Here is a 6,000-nt window from a genome sequence, read left to right as displayed (position 1 = left end):
AAGAAAGGGGCCACGGTGTTTCTGTATCCCTATTATGTTGGTGCGGCTTCGGAACTTTTAAATATCTCGATATATCTCGAAAACTACGCTTCTGATCAAAAAATATCATAGAACATAAATTGTAGGAAACATAATTCTCTACAAAAAATGTCTCTTAACATTTTGCCATAGCTCGCTTCGTTTCCGAGATATTTGCAGATTCAGCTCAAAGGAACTGGCCTGACGGACATATTTCGAGATATTTCTTCTTCTTGTTGTTCTTCCTCTGCACAGCTAAGCTGGAAGTGGCGTTTGCAGCTCGCAATAGTGCAGAGTTATCTCAAAGAAAGGGGCCACGGTGTTTCTGTATCTCTATTATGTTGGTGCGGCTTCGGAACTTTTAAATATCTTGATATATCTCGAGAACTACGCATCTGCTCAAAAAATATCATAGAACATAAAAAGTAGGAAACTTAATTCTGTACAAAAAAGGTCTCTTAACATTTTGCCATAGCTCGCTTCGTTTCCGAGATATTTGCAGATTTATCTCAAGGGAAGGGGCCTGACGGACATATTTCGAGATATTTCTTCTTCTTGTTGTTCTTCTTCTGCACAGCTAAGCTGGAAGTGGCATTTGCGGCTCGCACTAGTGCAGAGTTATCTCAAAGAAAGGGGCCACGGTGTTTCTGTATCCCTATTATGTTGGTGCGGCTTCGGAACTTTTAAATATCTCGATATATCTCGAAAACTACGCTTCTGATCAAAAAATATCATAGAACATAAATTGTAGGAAACATAATTCTCTACAAAAAACGTCTCTTAACATTTTGCCATAGCTCGCTGCGTTTCCGAGATATTTGCAGATTCAGCTCAAAGGAACTGGCCTGACGGACATATTTCGAGATATTTCTTCTTCTTGTTGTTCTTCTTCTGCACAGCTAAGCTGGAAGTGGCATTTATAGCTCGCAATAGTGCAGAGTTATCTCAAAGAAAGGGGCCACGGTGTTTCTGTATCCCTATTATGTTGGTGCGGCTTCGGAACTTTTAAATATCTCGATATATCTCGAAAACTACGCTTCTGATCAAAAAATATCATAGAACATAAATTGTAGGAAACCTAATTCTCTACAAAAAACGTCTCTTAACATTTTGCCATAGCTCGCTTCGTTTCCGAGATATTTGCAGATATATCTCAAAGGAACTGGCCTGACGGACATATTTCGAGATATTTCTTCTTCTTGATGTTCTTCTTCTGCACAGCTAAGCTGGAAGTGGCATTGCGGCTCGCACTAGAGCAGAGTTATCTCAAAGAAAGGGGCCACGGTGTTTCTGTATCCCTATTATGTTGGTGCGGCTTCGGAACTTTTAAATATCTCGATATATCTCGAAAACTACGCTTCTGATCAAAAAATATCATAGAACATAAATTGTAGGAAACATAATTCTCTACAAAAAACGTCTCTTAACATTTTGCCATAGCTCGCTTCGTTTCCGAGATATTTGCAGATTCAGCTCAAAGGAACTGGCCTGACGGACATATTTCGAGATATTTCTTCTTCTTGTTGTTCTTCTTCTGCACAGCTAAACTGGAAGTGGCATTTCCAGCTCGCAATAGTGCAGAGTTATCTCAAAGAGAGGGGCCACGGTGTTTCTGTATCTCTATTATGTTGGTGCGGCTTCGGAACTTTTAAATATCTTGATATATCTCGAGAACTACGCATCTGATCAAAAAATATCATAGAACATAAAAAGTAGGAAACTTAATTCTCTACAAAAACGGTCTCTTAACATTTTGCCATAGCTCGCTTCGCTTCCGAGATATTTGCAGATTTATCTCAAGGGAAGGGGCCTGACGGACATATTTCGAGATATTTCTTCTTCTTGTTGTTCTTCTTCTGCACAGCTAAGCTGGAAGTGGCATTTGCGGCTCGCACTAGTGCAGAGTTATCTCAAAGAAAGGGGCCACGGTGTTTCTGTATCTCTATTATGTTGGTGCCGCTTCGGAACTTTTAAATATCTCGATATATCTCGAAAACTACGCTTCTGATCAAAAAATATCATAGAACATAAATTGTAGGAAACATAATTCTCTACAAAAAAGGTCTCTTAACATTTTGCCATAGCTCGCTTCGTTTCCGAGATATTTGCAGATTCAGCTCAAAGGAACGGGCCTGACGGACATATTTCGAGATACTTCTTCTTCTTCTTGTTCTTCCTCTGCACAGCTAAGCTGGAAGTGGCATTTGCAGCTCGCAATAGTGCAGAGTTATCTCAAAGAAAGGGGCCACGGTGTTTCTGTATCTCTATTATGTTGGTGCGGCTTCGGAACTTTTAAATATCTCGATATATCTCGAAAACTACGCTTCTGATCAAAAAATATCATAGAACATAAATTGTAGGAAACATAATTCGCTACAAAAAAGGTCTCTCAACATTTTGCCATAGCTCGCTTCGTTTCCGAGATATTTGCAGATATATCTCAAGGGCAGGGGCCTAACGGACATATTTCGAGATATTTCTTCTTCTTGTTGTTCTTCTTCTGCACAGCTAAACTGGAAGTGGCATTTCCAGCTCGCAATAGTGCAGAGTTATCTCAAAGAGAGGGGCCACGGTGTTTCTGTATCTCTATTATGTTGGTGCGGCTTCGGAACTTTTAAATATCTTGATATATCTCGAGAACTACGCATCTGATCAAAAAATATCATAGAACATAAAAAGTAGGAAACTTAATTCTCTACAAAAAAGGTCTCTTAACATTTTGCCATAGCTCGCTTCGTTTCCGAGATATTTGCAGATTTATCTCAAGGGAAGGGGCCTGACGGACATATTTCGAGATATTTCTTCTTCTTGTTGTTCTTCTTCTGCACAGCTAAGCTGGAAGTGGCATTTGCGGCTCGCACTAGTGCAGAGTTATCTCAAAGAAAGGGGCCACGGTGTTTCTGTATCCCTATTATGTTGGTGCGGCTTCGGAACTTTTAAATATCTCGATATATCTCGAAAACTACGCTTCTGATCAAAAAATATCATAGAACATAAATTGTAGGAAACATAATTCTCTACAAAAAATGTCTCTTAACATTTTGCCATAGCTCGCTTCGTTTCCGAGATATTTGCAGATTCAGCTCAAAGGAACTGGCCTGACGGACATATTTCGAGATATTTCTTCTTCTTGTTGTTCTTCCTCTGCACAGCTAAGCTGGAAGTGGCATTTGCAGCTCGCAATAGTGCAGAGTTATCTCAAAGAAAGGGGCCACGGTGTTTCTGTATCTCTATTATGTTGGTGCGGCTTCGGAACTTTTAAATATCTTGATATATCTCGAGAACTACGCATCTGCTCAAAAAATATCATAGAACATAAAAAGTAGGAAACTTAATTCTCTACACAAAAGGTCTCTTAACATTTTGCCATAGCTCGCTTCGTTTCCGAGATATTTGCAGATTTATCTCAAGGGAAGGGGCCTGACGGACATATTTCGAGATATTTCTTCTTCTTGTTGTTCTTCTTCTGCACAGCTAAGCTGGAAGTGGCATTTGCGGCTCGCACTAGTGCAGAGTTATCTCAAAGAAAGGGGCCACGGTGTTTCTGTATCTCTATTATGTTGGTGCGGCTTCGGAACTTTTGAATATCTTGATATATCTCGAGAACTACGCATCTGATAAAAAAATATCATAGAAGGTAAAAAGTAGGAAACTTAATTCTCTACAAAAAAGGTCTCTTAACATTTTGCCATAGCTCGCTTCGTTTCCGAGATATTTGCAGATTTATCTCAAGGGAAGGGGCCTGACGGACATATTTCGAGATATTTCTTCTTCTTGTTGTTCTTCTTCTGCACAGCTAAGCTGGAAGTGGCATTTGCGGCTCGCACTAGTGCAGAGTTATCTCAAAGAAAGGGGCCACGGTGTTTCTGTATCTCTATTATGTTGGTGCGGCTTCGGAACTTTTAAATATCTCGATGTATCTCGAAAACTACGCTTCTGATCCAAAAATATCATAGAGCATAAATTGTAGGAAACATAATTCTCTACAAAAAAGGTCTCTTAACATTTTGCCATAGCTCGCTTCGTTTCCGAGATATTTGCAGATATATCTCAAGGGAAGGGGCCTGACGGACATATTTCGAGATATTTCTTCTTCTTGTTGTTCTTCCTCTGCACAGCTAAGCTGGAAGTGGCATTTGCGGCTCGCACTAGTGCAGAGTTATCTCAAAGAAAGGGGCCACGGTGTTTCTGTATCCCTATTATGTTGGTGCGGCTTCGGAACTTTTAAATATCTCGATATATCTCGAAAACTACGCTTCTGATCAAAAAATATCATAGAACATAAATTGTAGGAAACATAATTCTCTACAAAAAACTTCTCTTAACATTTTGCCATAGCTCGCTTCGTTTCCGAGATATTTGCCGATTCAGCTCAAAGGAACTGGCCTGACGGACATATTTCGAGATATTTCTTCTTCTTGTTGTTCTTCCTCTGCACAGCTAAGCTGGAAGTGGCATTTGCAGCTCGCAATAGTGCAGAGTTATCTCAAAGAAAGGGGCCACGGTGTTTCTGTATCCCTATTATGTTGGTGCGGCTTCTGAACTTTTAAATATATCGATATATCTCGAGAACTACGCATCTGATCAAAAAATATCATAGAAGGTAAAAAGTAGGAAACTTAATTCTCTACAAAAAAGGTCTCTTAACATTTTGCCATAGCTCGCTTCGTTTCCGAGATATTTGCAGATTTATCTCAAGGGAAGGGGCCTGACGGACATATTTCGAGATATTTCTTCTTCTTGTTGTTCTTCTTCTGCACAGCTAAGCTGGAAGTGGCATTTGCGGCTCGCACTAGTGCAGAGTTATCTCAAAGAAAGGGGCCACGGTGTTTCTGTATCCCTATTATGTTGGTGCGGCTTCGGAACTTTTAAATATCTCGATATATCTCGAAAACTACGCTTCTGATCAAAAAATATCATAGAACATAAATTGTAGGAAACATAATTCTCTACAAAAAATGTCTCTTAACATTTTGCCATAGCTCGCTTCGTTTCCGAGATATTTGCAGATTCAGCTCAAAGGAACTGGCCTAACGGACATATTTCGAGATATTTCTTCTTCTTGTTGTTCTTCCTCTGCACAGCTAAGCTGGAAGTGGCATTTGCAGCTCGCAATAGTGCAGAGTTATCTCAAAGAAAGGGGCCACGGTGTTTCTGTATCTCTATTATGTTGGTGCGGCTTCGGAACTTTTAAATATCTTGATATATCTCGAGAACTACGCATCTGCTCAAAAAATATCATAGAACATAAAAAGTAGGAAACTTAATTCTCTACAAAAAAGGTCTCTTAACATTTTGCCATAGCTCGCTTCGTTTCCGAGATATTTGCAGATTTATCTCAAGGGAAGGGGCCTGACGGACATATTTCGAGATATTTCTTCTTCTTGTTGTTCTTCTTCTGCACAGCTAAGCTGGAAGTGGCATTTGCGGCTCGCACTAGTGCAGAGTTATCTCAAAGAAAGGGGCCACGGTGTTTCTGTATCCCTATTATGTTGGTGCGGCTTCGGAACTTTTAAATATCTCGATATATCTCGAAAACTACGCTTCTGATCAAAAAATATCATAGAACATAAATTGTAGGAAACATAATTCTCTACAAAAAACGTCTCTTAACATTTTGCCATAGCTCGCTTCGTTTCCGAGATATTTGCAGATTCAGCTCAAAGGAACTGGCCTGACGGACATATTTCGAGATATTTCTTCTTCTTGTTGTTCTTCTTCTGCACAGCTAAGCTGGAAGTGGCGTTTGCGGCTCGCACTAGTGCAGAGTTATCTCAAAGAAAGGGGCCACGGTGTTTCTGTATCTCTATTATGTTGGTGCGGCTTCGGAACTTTTAAATATCTCGATATATCTCGAAAACTACGCTTCTGATCAAAAAATATCATAGAGCATAAATTGTAGGAAACAGAATTCTCTACAAAAAAGGTCTCTTAACATTTTGCCACAGCTCGCTTCGTTTCCGAGATATTTGCAGATATATC

The sequence above is a fragment of the Osmia lignaria genome, unplaced genomic scaffold (assembly GCF_051020975.1).
Source record: "Osmia lignaria lignaria isolate PbOS001 unplaced genomic scaffold, iyOsmLign1 scaffold0011, whole genome shotgun sequence".
In the NCBI taxonomy this organism is placed as follows: Eukaryota; Metazoa; Arthropoda; class Insecta; order Hymenoptera; family Megachilidae; genus Osmia; species Osmia lignaria.
Note: the sequence above shows the minus strand (reverse complement) of the source record.